Here is a 14,793-nt window from a genome sequence, read left to right on the forward strand (position 1 = left end):
CCGCTGTTAGCAAACATGACACTTGGCTTTTGAACCTGTTTATTGTGTATTTGCTTAGTGCCAGAGAACACAAAGAGGAGCTGCACTTTATGGCCCCTAGCAGAACTGGCTTCAATGGCTGTAAATTTTCATTGTTTCTGAATGAGCCCTCACTTACTGAGCCTGCAGAGTTCTCATTCTGACTAGGGCCCAGATTTATCAAACCTTGGAGAGTGATAAATAGCACGGAGATAAAGTGCCAACCAACCAGCTCCTAACTGTCATCTTACAGTCTGTGTTTGAAAAATGACAGGTGCTGATTGGTTGTTACGTTATCATGTGCAATTCATCACTCTCTAAGGCTTTCTAAATCTGGGCCTAAGTGGCTCTGCCAGGCAAAATGTGTGCAAATGTGTAATGAGCTCTACCTGGCGTAATGTGTATAAGGGGCTTCCTGGTATAATGGGCTCTACCTGGCGTAATGTGTATAAGGAGCTACCTTGTATAATGTGTATAATGAGCTCTACCTGGCGTAATGTGTATAAGTGGTTCTACCTGGCATAATGTGTATATCTACCTGGCGTAATGTGTATAAGGGGCTACCTGGTATAATAGACTCTACCTGGCGTAATGTGTATAAGGGGCTACCTGGTATAATAGGCTCTACCTGGCTTAATGTGTATAAGTGGCTCTACCTGACATAATCTGTATAAGAGGTTACCTGACATATTGTGTATAATGAGCTCTACCTGGCCTAATGTGTATAAGGGGTTACCTGGCATCATGTGTATAATGGGCTTTACCTGGAGTAATGTGTATAAGTGGGGTCATTCCGAGTTGATCACTCGCTAGCTAGTTTTAGCAGCCGTGCAAATGCTGTGCCATCGCCCACTGGGGAGTGTATTTTAGCTTAGCAGAAATGCGAACACTTGTGCAGCCGGGCTCTGCAAAAAAAGTTTGTGCAGTTTCAGAGTAGCTCTGAACCTACTCAGCGCTTGTGATCACTTCAGCCTATTCATGTCTGGATTTGACGTCAGACACCTGCCCAGCGAACGCCCAGCCACGCCTACATTTTTGCAAACACTCCCTGAAAATGGTCAGTTGACACCCAATAACGCCCATTTTCTGTCAATCTTCTTGCGGCCGTCAGTGCAAAGAAAAACTTTGCTAGAACCTGTGCACAACCACAACGGTCTTTGTACCCGTACGACGCGCGTGCGCATTGCGGCCCATACGCATAAATGCAGTTTTTTTCACCTGATCGCTGCGCTGCGAAAATCGGCAGCTAGCGATCAACTCTGAATGACTCCCATAATGTGTATAATGGGCTCTACCTGGCGTAATGTGTACAAGTGGCTCTTTCTGGCATAATGTGTACAAGGAGACACTCACTCCCAGCTACTCCATAGAGTTCAGTACAGATACAAGTGTCCTGTCTAAGGTGGTCAGAAGTTAGGGGCGCCAAACTGAGATTTCATCTTGCCCCCCCCAACCAAAAAATGTTCTGACACCCCTGAGTGCAGCCTATCCAGTCACTAGAAGCCAGTGAATATATATGAGTTACTAGGGCTTGCTCTTTACAGAGCTGTGACGTGAGTGAGAAACAAGCTACATACAGTATCACTTTTATTAATATAATTATGCTGTTTGGTGTACATTTTATCCTGCTCTATATAAGTTGCACCAGAAATGTGAAACCTACATTACAATTAGTTTGTACTTAACAATTTTCTCTTCCATTTTTGTTCTATGTCATCACATTGGAATGTAGTGACAGTTGGCATGACCTCTGACCTCTCTCATCAGTGTCAGAGATGCACAGGAGAGAGATGGGGAAAGGGGAGGGCTGGTGTGCCCAGAAAGAGGGCAAAAAAGGGAAGGGGAGGAGAATGAGAGGTGGGTGAAAAGTGTTGGGTGGAGATCATTGGGGGGTCGGAGAAGGGGGGTGGGGGGTGGGAGTGGAGACAGGTAAAAATAAAATAAAAGCCGGGCAATGCCAGCTTTTATAGATAGTATATATGTATTCACCCCCTTTGCCATGAAGCCCCTCAAAAGTTCTGGTGCAACCAATTACCTTCAACAGTCACATAATTAGTGAAATGAAGTCCACCAGTGTGCAATCTAAGTGTCACATGATCTGTCAGTATATACACCCCTTTTCTGAAAGGCCACAGAGGCTGCAACACCACTAAGCAAGAGGCATCACACCATGAAGACCAAGGAGCTCTCCAAACAAGTCAGGGACAAAGATGTTGAGAAGTCAGGGTTGGGCTATAAAAAAATATCCAAATCTTTGATGATACCCTGGAGCACCATCAAATCCATCATCATCAAATGGAAAGAACATCGTACCTCAACAAACCTGCCAAGAGAGGGCCGGCCACCAAAACTCACAGACCGGGCAAGGAGGGCATTAATCAGACAGGCAGCACAGAGACCAAAGGTAACCCTGAAGGAGCTGCAGAGTTCCACAGCAGAGACTGGTGTATCTGCGCATGTGCCCACAATAAGCCGTACACTCCATAGAGCTGGGTTTTATGGAAGAGTGGCCAGAAAAAAACATTACTTAGTGTTAAAAATAAGAAGGCACGTTTTGAGTTTGCCAAAAGGCATGTGGACAACTCCGCAAATGTATGGAGGAAGGTGCTCTGGTCAGATGAGACTAAAATGGAAATGTTTGGCCACCAAGGAAAACTCTGTCTGGCGCAAACCCAACACATTCCATCACCCCAAGAATACCATCTCCACAGTGAAACATGGTGGTGGCAGCATCATGCTGTGGGGATGTTTTTCAGCAGCAGAAACTGGTGTATCTGCGCATGTGACCACAGATCTGGAATTTATGGAAGAGTGGACAGAAAAAAAGCCATTACTTAGTGTTAAAAATAAGAAGGCACGTTTTGAGTTTGCCAAAAGGCATATGGACGACTCCGCAAATGTATGGAGGAAAGTGCTCTAGTCAGATGAGACTAAAATTTAACTTTTCGGCCACCAAGGAAAACGCTATGCCTGGCGCAAATCCGTCACCCCAAGAACACCTCCACAGTGAAACATGGTGGTGGAAGCATCATGCTGTGGGGATGTTTTTTCAGCAGCAGGGACTGGGAAACTGTTCCGAGTCAAGGGAAAGATGGATGGTGCTAAATACAGGGATATTCTTGAGCAAAACCTGTTTCAGTCTGCCTGTGATTTGAGACTGGGACGGAGGTTCACCTTCCAGCAGGACAATGACCCGAAGCATACTGTTAAAGCAATTCTCGAGTGGTTTAAGGGGAAACATATAAATGTGTTGGAATGGCCTAGTCAAAGCCCAGATCTTAATCCAATTGAGAATCTGTGGTCAGACTTGAAGATTGCTGTTCACAAGCGGAAACCGTCCAACATGAAGGAGCTGGAGCAGTTTTGCCTTGAGGAATGGGCAAAAATCCCAGTGGCAAGATGTGACAAGCTCATGGAGACTTATCCAGAACGACTAAAAAACGACTGCAACTGTAATAGCCGCAACAGGTGGCTCTACAAAGTACTGACTTTAGGGGCGTGAATAGTTATGCATGCTGACATTTTCTGTTATTTTGTCCTATTTGTTGTTTGCTTGACAATAGGAAATAAAAAAAATTATGCAAACCTTCAAACAATCCATTTTAATTCCAGGTTGTGAGGCATCAAAATGCAAAGGGGGGTGAATACTTTAGCAAGGCATTGTATGTATATATATATATATATATATATATATTATATACACACACGTATATATGTTAAGAGCTGAAATAAATAAAATCTGTCTCTTTAGTGGTAACTAGTTTATGGCACAGCGCCTCCAGTCTGGACAGATTATAGAAAAACATATCCTGACTAGAGATGAGCGGGTTCGGTTTCTCTGAATCCGAACCCGCCAGAACTTCATGTTTTTTTTCACGGGTCCGAGCGACTCGGATCTTCCCGCCTTGCTCGGTTAACCCGAGCGCGCCCGAACGTCATCATGACGCTGTCGGATTCTCGCGAGGCTCGGATTCTATCGCGAGACTCGGATTCTATATAAGGAGCCGCGCGTCGCCGCCATTTTCACACGTGCATTGAGATTGATAGGGAGAGGACGTGGCTGGCGTCCTCTCCGTTTAGAATTAGAATAGATTAGAGAGACACTTGATTTACTAATTTTGGGGAGCATTAGGAGTACTCAGTAGTGTACAGTGCAGAGTTTTGCTGATAGTGACCAGTGACCACCACTTTTATTTATAATCCGTTCTCTGCCTGAAAAAAGCGATACACAGCACACAGTGACTCAGTCACATACCATATCTGTGTGCACTGCTCAGGCTCAGGCCAGTGTGCTGCATCATCTATTATCTATATATAATATTATATATATCTGTCTGACTGCTCAGCTCACACAGCTTATAATTGTGGGGGAGACTGGGGAGCACTACTGCAGTGCCAGTTATAGGTTATAGCAGGAGCCAGGAGTACATAATATATTATATAGTGAGTGACCACCAGACACACAGTGCAGTTTATTTAATATATCCGTTCTCTGCCTGAAAAAAGCGATACACACAGTGACTCAGTCAGTCACATACCATATCTGTGTGCACTGCTCAGGCTCAGGCCAGTGTGCTGCATCATCTATATATATATTATATATCTGTCTGACTGCTCAGCTCACACAGCTTATAATTGTGGGGGAGACTGGGGAGCACTACTGCAGTGCCAGTTATAGGTTATAGCAGGAGCCAGGAGTACATAATATTATATTAAAATTAAACAGTGCACACTTTTGCTGCAGGAGTGCCACTGCCAGTGTGACTAGTGACCAGTGACCTGACCACCAGTATATAATATTAGTAGTATACTATCTCTTTATCAACCAGTCTATATTAGCAGCAGACACAGTACAGTGCGGTAGTTCACGGCTGTGGCTACCTCTGTGTCGGCACTCGGCAGCCCGTCCATAATTGTATATACCACCTAACCGTGGTTTTTTTTTCTTTCTTTATACATACATACTAGTTACGAGTATACTATCTCTTTATCAACCAGTCTATATATTAGCAGCAGACACAGTACAGTGCGGTAGTTCACGGCTGTGGCTACCTCTGTGTCGGCACTCGGCAGCCCGTCCATAATTGTATATACCACCTAACCGTGGTTTTTTTTTCTTTCTTTATACATACATACTAGTTACGAGTATACTATCTCTTTATCAACCAGTCTATATTAGCAGCAGACACAGTACAGTGCGGTAGTTCACGGCTGTGGCTACCTCTGTGTCGGCACTCGGCAGCCCGTCCATAATTGTATATACCACCTAACCGTGGTTTTTTTTTCTTTCTTTATACATACATACTAGTTACGAGTATACTATCTCTTTATCAACCAGTCTATATATTAGCAGCAGACACAGTACAGTGCGGTAGTTCACGGCTGTGGCTACCTCTGTGTCGGCACTCGGCAGCCCGTCCATAATTGTATATACCACCTAACCGTGTTTTTTTTTTCTTTCTTTATACATACATACTAGTTACGAGTATACTATCTCTTTATCAACCAGTCTATATATTAGCAGCAGACACAGTACAGTGCGGTAGTTCACGGCTGTGGCTACCTCTGTGTCGGCACTCGGCAGCCCGTCCATAATTGTATATACCACCTAACCGTGGTTTTTTTTTCTTTCTTTATACATACATACTAGTTACGAGTATACTATCTCTTTATCAACCAGTCTATATATTAGCAGCAGACAGAGTGTTTAGTGCCGCCGCTCACCTTGTCAGCAATCGGCGTACGAGGTTACATCCAGAAAATGTGGAGAAGATGATGTTCATTAAAATGAATTATAATCAATTCCTCCGCGGAGACATTCACCAGCAGCAATTGCCTCCACAAAGTACACAGGGAGCTGAGATGGTGGATTCCAGTGGGGACGAATTGATAATCTGTGAGGAGGGGGATGTACACGGTGATATATCGGAGGGTGAAGATGAGGTGGACATCTTGCCTCTGTAGAGCCAGTTTGTGCAAGGAGAGATTAATTGCTTCTTTTTTGGGGGGGGTCCAAACCAACCCGTCATATCAGTCACAGTCGTGTGGCAGACCCTGTCACTGAAATGATGGGTTGGTTAAAGTGTGCATGTCCTGTTTTGTTTATACAACATAAGGGTGGGTGGGAGGGCCCAAGGACAATTCCATCTTGCACCTCTTTTTTCTTTTCTTTTTATTTGCATCATGTGCTGATTGGGGAGGGTTTTTTTGGAAGGGACATCCTGCGTGACACTGCAGTGCCACTCTTAGATGGGCCCGGTGTTTGTGTCGGCCACTAGGGTCGCTAATCTTACTCACACAGTCAGCTACCTCATTGCGCCTCTTTTTTTCTTTGCGTCATGTGCTGTTTGGGGAGGGTTTTTTGGAAGGGCCATCCTGCGTGACACTGCAGTGCCACTCCTAGATGGGCCCGGTGTTTGTGTCGGCCACTAGGGTCGCTAATATTACTCACACAGCTACCTCATTGCGCCTCTTTTTTTCTTTGCGTCATGTGCTGTTTGGGGAGGGTTTTTTGGAAGGGACATCCTGCGTGACACTGCAGTGCCACTCCTAGATGGGCCCGGTGTTTGTGTCGGCCACTAGGGTCGCTAATCTTACTCACACAGCTACCTCATTGCGCCTCTTTTTTTCTTTGCGTCATGTGCTGTTTGGGGAGGGTTTTTTGGAAGGGACATCCTGCGTGACACTGCAGTGCCACTCCTAGATGGGCCCGGTGTTTGTGTCGGCCACTAGGGTCGCTAATCTTACTCACACAGCTACCTCATTGCGCCTCTTTTTTTCTTTGCGTCATGTGCTGTTTGGGGAGGGTTTTTTGGAAGGGCCATCCTGCGTGACACTGCAGTGCCACTCCTAGATGGGCCCGGTGTTTGTGTCGGCCACTAGGGTCGCTAATCTTACTCACACAGCTACCTCATTGCGCCTCTTTTTTTCTTTGCGTCATGTGCTGTTTGGGGAGGGTTTTTTGGAAGGGCCATCCTGCATGACACTGCAGTGCCACTCCTAGATGGGCCCGGTGTTTGTGTCGGCCACTAGGGTCGCTAATCTTACTCACACAGCTACCTCATTGCGCCTCTTTTTTTCTTTGCGTCATGTGCTGTTTGGGGAGGGTTTTTTGGAAGGGACATCCTGCGTGACACTGCAGTGCCACTCCTAGATGGGCCCGGTGTTTGTGTCGGCCACTAGGGTCGCTTATCTTACTCACACAGCGACCTCGGTGCAAATTTTAGGACTAAAAATAATATTGTGAGGTGTGAGGTATTCAGAATAGACTGAAAATGAGTGTAAATTATGGTTTTTGAGGTTAATAATACTTTGGGATCAAAATGACCCCCAAATTCTATGATTTAAGCTGTTTTTTAGTGTTTTTTGAAAAAAACACCCGAATCCAAAACACACCCGAATCCGACAAAAAAAATTCGGTGAGGTTTTGCCAAAACGCGGTCGAACCCAAAACACGGCCGCGGAACCGAACCCAAAACCAAAACACAAAACCCGAAAAATTTCAGGCGCTCATCTCTAATCCTGACTTGGCGTCAGATCATCCGGCACATTGCTCTATAGTGCCCCCATGTGGTTACCCTCTTCCATTGCAGGTTTCTCCCTCACAAGTGCCCCCAAGGCAGGGAAGTTGAAGAGAAAACACTGCCCCCTAAGGGGACGCACACTTACTGTATGGGGTGCTCTGGTATACTGTCATCTCCGCAAAGTGGTAGCAAAGTGCGAAAAACATATGTCATCAGAAGTGACAGCTCCCCTGCAATAAGAACAAAACACAAATAAATAAAAGGCAGCTGTATAAACAGGTGGAATATTGTGTATTCATTAAATTACCAATGTCAGTCTGATCGTTACTGTCCATACTTAATTAATTTGATTTATAATGTGGCTTTATGTTTGTTTCCCAGACTGAGAATATTACGGTCTCCCCGTTGCGCAGATCACATGGCTGGCGAGAGGTGCGCTGCCAGCGCCTTCGCTCCCCCCTTAGGAGGACATGCATATGCAGGCAGCGTGCGGATATTACAGAGGCGCCTGCTATTAATTGGCGCTTTAACCTTGGAGACTTTCCTCTACTATTCTACAAAACACTTTTTTTTCTTCTTTTTTATGCATTAGCAAATCCTATCTGCTGAATCGTTCCGGGAATTTCACCAGACATCTGCTCGCTGATTTTATCTTTATTGATAAGTTGCAGAATGTTGCGATTAAATGCTCCTTTTGTCGCTGATACTTTAACAATGTGTTGTTATCTTTTGCTATAATAACTGCATGAAGGCTGGCAGTCACACCAAGTGCATGGGGCTGGCTGTTTGTTTTTTCTTGATTGCGTGGTTTTTGTGTCGCATGACACGGGGCTGCTGCAGTCAGTCGCAACTGGTGCCCAAATCGCAAGTGCAATTTGCACTCATCACCTGCGACCATATCTTAAGATGTTTGCTGGTTTTACACCATGCACACACCCGCCGAGGGGTGACACCAAAGTGATGGCTTTTGCTCAGTGACTGGAGCTGGATGCTGTATCATTCCTTGCAGCAATCCAGCTCCTGCCACCCTGTTGAAGCCAGCACAGCAGGCACGCCAATCTCCGGGGACAGGATGCATCTACCGGACCCCGGAGTGACGAAAATGGGGGTCGGGAGGCTAAGACCCATCCTTTCCCGCAAAGCCCCTCCCACAAAACCACGCCCCTTTTGCGGCCGCGGCCGCACTGGGTGTAATTAGAGTGAGTAACGCCTTCGCATACAGCAGTTAGAGACAGTTAGATCCGGGCAGGAGTTTATGAGGTTAATGCAGGTGGTGTATGTAGATGGAGCAGCACACACCTATATATACATCAGAGGTGGAAGTGGCCCTTTTACAGTAAGCGGTGGTGAGTGACACAGTGGTGTTTGTACAGCTTCCACTCCACAACACAGTCTCAGCATGACGCAGTAACGCACTTGGGTTGGAGGTCGCGATATGAAGAGCCGGGATGAGACAATGCAGAGCGCACTCAGCTCCTACCACACATCACGATAACTTATGCCCCATATCAGCACATTCTTTACCATTTATTTTATTACCTAAAAACACTTTAAATATAATAATAATAATAATAATAATAATAATAATTTTATTTATATAGTGCTCTTTCTCCAACAGGACTCAAGGCGCTTAAAAGACATAAAACAATGCATATTGGGGGTCATTCCGAATTGATCGTAGCTGTGCTAAATTTAGCACAGCTACGATCATCTTCCCTGACATGTGGGGGGACGCCCAGCACACAGCTAGCCCGCCCCGCATGTCAGTCCGCCCCCCCCCCCCCCTGCACAAAAACGAAAGCATTGCCCAGCGGCGATGCTTTTGTATTTGTGGAGTAACTCCCGGCCAGCGCAGCTCCTGCGGCTGGCCGGGAGTTGATTGTCGCTGCCACTGGCCGCAGCAGCTGCGTGAGACGTCATGCACCCGCTGCGGCCCGCCCCCCCAATGATCTGGCCACGTCTGCGTTGGCCGGACCGTGCCCCCTAAACAGCTTCATAATGCCGCCATCCAGCCCCCTCCCACTCAGCGACCGCCTCTGTTTCAGAGGTGATCGCTAGGCAACGACGGCTGCCATGCGCCGGTGCACTGCGGCGCCGTGCATGCGCAGTTCCGACCCGATCTCTTCGCTGCGACAAACTGCAGCGAGCAATCAACTCGGAATGACCCCCATATTACAGAAGGTTTAAGCACTACAGCAATAGATAAGCCACACAGACATAAAAGAAAACCTTGAACACACAGAACGAATAATACATGATTGGTGCAGGCATTTTGGTAATAGCTTCAAAAGGTTGTGTATTCCATCCTCGCAAGATACAGATGGGCGTCTCCGTCTGGACGGGTGCGCGCGTGCCCAGCAGGAGACGCGCCCTATTCACTTGAATGGAAAGCATCTCCGTCCGGGCGGGCGTGTGCGTCTAGACAGAGGCGCTTATAATGGGAAGCGGCTCTGTGCACACTTGGCGTGATTAGGTGGATGGATCGCCTAGTCACGCACGGGAGTGCACGCCTGCGACTAGGCAGGCATAGATATGGAAGGCTCCATCTGTACCAGGTGTGGCAGCCATCTTGGGCACGCTGCGTAGGAGTACCCAGGGTGGAATAGTCTATTCCTAGAAGAGATAACACAAAATGGGGAGATTTCAGAGTCCTGAAGTCCAGAGTAGGGTCCCAACAAAACCATCAGGTCCATGTATTTTACATCTCATCCACAAGCGCTCCAGATGGGCAGCCATGTTGGTGGTGAGACGTACAAGGACCCAGTGTATATATGGGGAAAGTGACACTTGTGTAGTAGTATGATGTACCCTGTATGTAGGTCACAATTGCAGGGTGTGCAATCAGTGAAGGTAAAGATGGAGTCGTGCTCATCTGAGGCGGCTCCCTCGCAGACATGCACTCCCGGCGTGAATAGGTGATCCGTCCGCCTAGTCACGCCAGGAGTGCACAGAGTCAGCTAGTGAATGGGGCACGCGTTTTTTTAAAAACAGAAGAAAAAAAACGGGGAAAAAAACATTTGCAGGTAACCAGCGGCAGAAGGAAAATTGGGATAACATTATTTGATAAAATCATAGTACGGGTGGGTATGAGAATGTGGGGGGCACACTCAGGAGCAGTGGGGATGTACCTGCTGAGCCTGGTCCTGGCACTCTCCCCCCACATGCTCCCTGCTCATCTTGAGGGTTATAGGCCCTACACATTGGCCGATCCACCGCCGAGCTGCCCGACGGCGGATACGGCCGACGGACGACTCGGTGCCGGGGGGGGGGGGCAGTGACGGGGGAGTGAAGTTTTTTCACTCCCCGCGTCACCTGGCTGCATTGAAGTGCAGGCAAATATGGACGAGATCGTCCATATTGGCATGCATGTACAGCCGACGGGGGACCAGCGATGAATGAGCGCGGGGCCGCGCATCGTTCATCGCTGGAGCCTCCACACTGCACGACATGAACGTTATCTCGTTCATTAATGAACGAGATCGTTCATATTGTGCAGTCATGTCGGCCAGTATGTAGGGCCCTTTAGGCCCAGGGGTAGACTTGATGTTCTTAGCCACAGAGATGGTAAGCCTGGTCCTGGAGATCTCATGGTAGAGGTGAGGGGAGGCCTGTTCCTGGAGATCTCATGGTAGAGGTGAGGGGAGGCCTGGTCCTGGAGATCTCATGGTAGAGGTGAGGAGAGGCCTGGTCCTGGAGATCTTATGGTAGAGGTGAGGGGAGGCCTGGTCCTGGAGATCTTATGGTAGAGGTGAGGAGAGGCCTGGTCCTGGAGATCTCATGGTAGAGGTGAGGGGAGGCCTGGTCCTGGAGATCTCATGGTAGAGGTGAGGGGAGGCCTGGTCCTGGAGATCTCATGGTAGAGGTGAGGAGAGGCCTGGTCCTGGAGATCTCATGGTAGAGGTGAGGAGAGGCCTGGTCCTGGAGATCTCATGGTAGAGGTGAGGGGAGGCCTGGTCCTGGAGATCTCATGGTAGAGGGGAGGGGAGGCCTGATCCTGGAGATCTCATGGTAGAGGTGAGGGGAGGCCTGGTCCTGGAGATCTCATGGTAGAGGTGAGGGGAGGCCTGATTCTGGAGATCTCATGGTAGAGGTGAGGGGAGGCCTGGTCCTGGAGATCTCATGGTAGAGGTGAGGAGAGGCCACATAATGATCCTTCGGTTTAACACAGATATAACGCTGCTATTGATTGTAGCTGCCACTTTATAACTAGCCATGTCATATACTAGGCACTGAGGTGTCCTAAAGGACTGATGTCCTGACCTATACTGAATAAATAAGTCTACAGACACATGTTCATCCTGATTACAGCCCCCTCCCCCACACAGCAACCCTCCACCTCCAGCAAAAGGTGTTAATCAAATCTAACAATGTATGGTCAGTAAACCCCACTCTATCACTACAAGTTCTTTGCATATTATAACAGTACATTTGTTAAAACCTCTCTAGCGTAGAAGAGGACCCCTAAACTCATTCATACTGTCACACACAGTCTTACATATGTATATTGTGAGGAGATCAGAGTATGGGTGCCCTCTCCTGGGGTAGATGGGCACCTCCAAACACACAGCAGCCAGGAAACAGCACACCAGTCTAGGGTTTTCGTGCACTCTAGCCGTGGCTAGTTTTATGTGCACTACAAAACAAAACATAAAAATAAATCCTAGCCCATCTGGGCACTTACTAAACATAATCGATTCCCTTTCTCAGAGCGTTAGGACCTAATGCCCCTACCACAAACACAAGCATATGCACAGTACTTACAGTCAATAAATCACAGTGTCTCATAACAGACCTGCTGCCTGTTTCCCCAGGTCGTGAGCTCTTAGAAAAGCCCTGACAGAGCTTATATCAGCCTGCTCTCAGACTGAAGGCCTAGAGACCCAAAATGGGATTTATGGGCGGAGCCCTCACTTCTCTCTCACACCCATACCCCCAAAACCCATTAACCGGCTTTTACTGAAAGGCCAAACTTTGCTCAAGTCTGTTTAGCAAAATAGACATTCCCTGGGGGTTTAAATCACATAGGTCAAAAACCTGGGACTTACAGTACATATCTCCGGTCTATAATTGTACCAGTGCTTGCCTTTTATCACAATATATACAGTCACACCCACACATATACATACATACTGTATATATATATATATATATATCCCTCCAATGGCGGCACTCAAAGGTTCAAGTAAAAATGACACAAGTCGGCTGTTTTAAGGCAACGTTTCAGCGCCGTTCAGCGCTTTTATCAAGCCAATTAAAGCGCTGAACGGCGCTGAAACGTTGCCTTAAAACAGCCGACTTGTGTCATTTTTACTTAAACCTTTGAGTGCCTCCATTGGAGGGATATATTACGTGGAGCTGTGCAGGCTTACATGTGGAAGGCACCGGGTGCAGCATGTGAGTTATGTCAGCGGAGTGCCGGAGTTGGAGTAATATATATATATATATATATTTATTAGAGATGAGCGGGTTCAGTTTTACTCGGATTTACTCGGATCTCTTTATTGGCTCTCGGATGTCACCTGTTTTGGTTAGTGATGTGCACCGGAAATTTTTCTGGTTTTGTGTTTTGGTTTTGGGTTCGGTTCCGCGGACGTGTTTTGGGTTCGGACGCGTTTTGGCAAAACCTCACCAAATTTTTTTTGTCGGATTCGGGTGTTTTTTTCAAAAAACCCTAAAAAACAGCTTAAATCATAGAATTTGGGGGTCATTTTGATCCCATAGTATTATTAACCTCAATAACCATAATTTCCATTCATTTCCAGTCTATTCTGAACACCTCACACCTCACAATATTATTTTTAGTCCTAAAATTTGCACCGAGGTCGCTGGATGGCTAAGCTAAGCGACACAAGTGGCCGACACAAACACCTGGCCCATCTAGGAGTGGCACTGCAGTGTCAGGCAGGATGGCCCTTCAAAAAAATACTCCCCAAACAGCACATGACGCAAAGAAAAAAAGAGGCGCAATGAGGTAGCTGTGTGACTAAGCTCAGCGACCCAAGTGGCCGACACAAACACCTGGCCCATCTAGGAGTGGCACTGCAGTGTCAGACAGGATGGCCCTTCAAAAAAATACTCCCCAAACAGCACATGACGCAAAGAAAAAAAGAGGCGCAATGAGGTAGCTGTGTGACTAAGCTAAGCGACCCTAGTGGCCGACACAAACACCTAGCCCATCTAGGAGTGGCACTGCAGTGTCACGCAGGATGGCCCTTCAAAAAAATACTCCCCAAACAGCACATGACGCAAAGAAAAAAAGAGGCGCAATGAGGTAGCTGTGTGACTAAGCTAAGCGACCCTAGTGGCCGACACAAACACCTGGCCCATCTAGGAGTGGCACTGCAGTGCAGGCGCAAGCTCTTCCCGTCCAGTGTTGGGAAGGTCAGGCATCGCAACCGACACAATTGGACTCTCCTTGGGGATTTGTGATTTCGAAGAACGCACAGTTCTTTGCTGTGCTTTTGCCAGCTTAAGTCTTTTCTTTTTTCTAGCGAGAGGATGAGTGCTTCCATCCTCATGTGAAGCTGAACCACTAGCCATGAACATAGGCCAGGGCCTCAGCCGTTCCTTGCCACTCTGTGTCGTAAATGGCATATTGGCAAGTTTACGCTTCTTCTCAGACGCTTTTAATTTTGATTTTTGGGTCATTTTACTGATCTTTTGTGTTTTGGATTTTACATGCTCTGTACTATGACATTGGGCATCGGCCTTGGCAGACGACGTAGATGGCATTTCATCATCTCGGCCATGACTAGAGGCAGCAGCTTCAGCACAAGGTGGAAGTGGATCTTGAATTTTCCCTATTTTTTTAACCTCCACATTTTTATTCTCCATATTTTAATGCGCACAACTAAAAGCCACCACAGGTATACAATGTAGATGGATGGATACTATAGTATTATATTACTTATGGACGACGAGTGCACTGACGACACAGAGGTAGGTACAGCCGTGGCCTACCGTACTGCTATATATATATATATATATATATAATATACTGTATAATAATAACGGACCTGGTGGACACTGTCAGCAGATTGCTAAACTAGTATAAAGAAAAAAAAAACCACCACAGGTATACAATGTAGATGGATGGATAGTATAGTATTATATTACTTATGGACGACGAGTGCACTGACGACACAGAGGTAGGTACAGCCGTGGCCTACCGTACTGCTATATATATATAATATACTGTATAATAATAATAACGGACCTGGTGGACACTGTCAGCAGACTGCTAAACTAGTAT

Source organism: Pseudophryne corroboree, chromosome 2 (genome assembly GCF_028390025.1).
Source record: "Pseudophryne corroboree isolate aPseCor3 chromosome 2, aPseCor3.hap2, whole genome shotgun sequence".
Lineage (NCBI taxonomy): Eukaryota > Metazoa > Chordata > Amphibia > Anura > Myobatrachidae > Pseudophryne > Pseudophryne corroboree.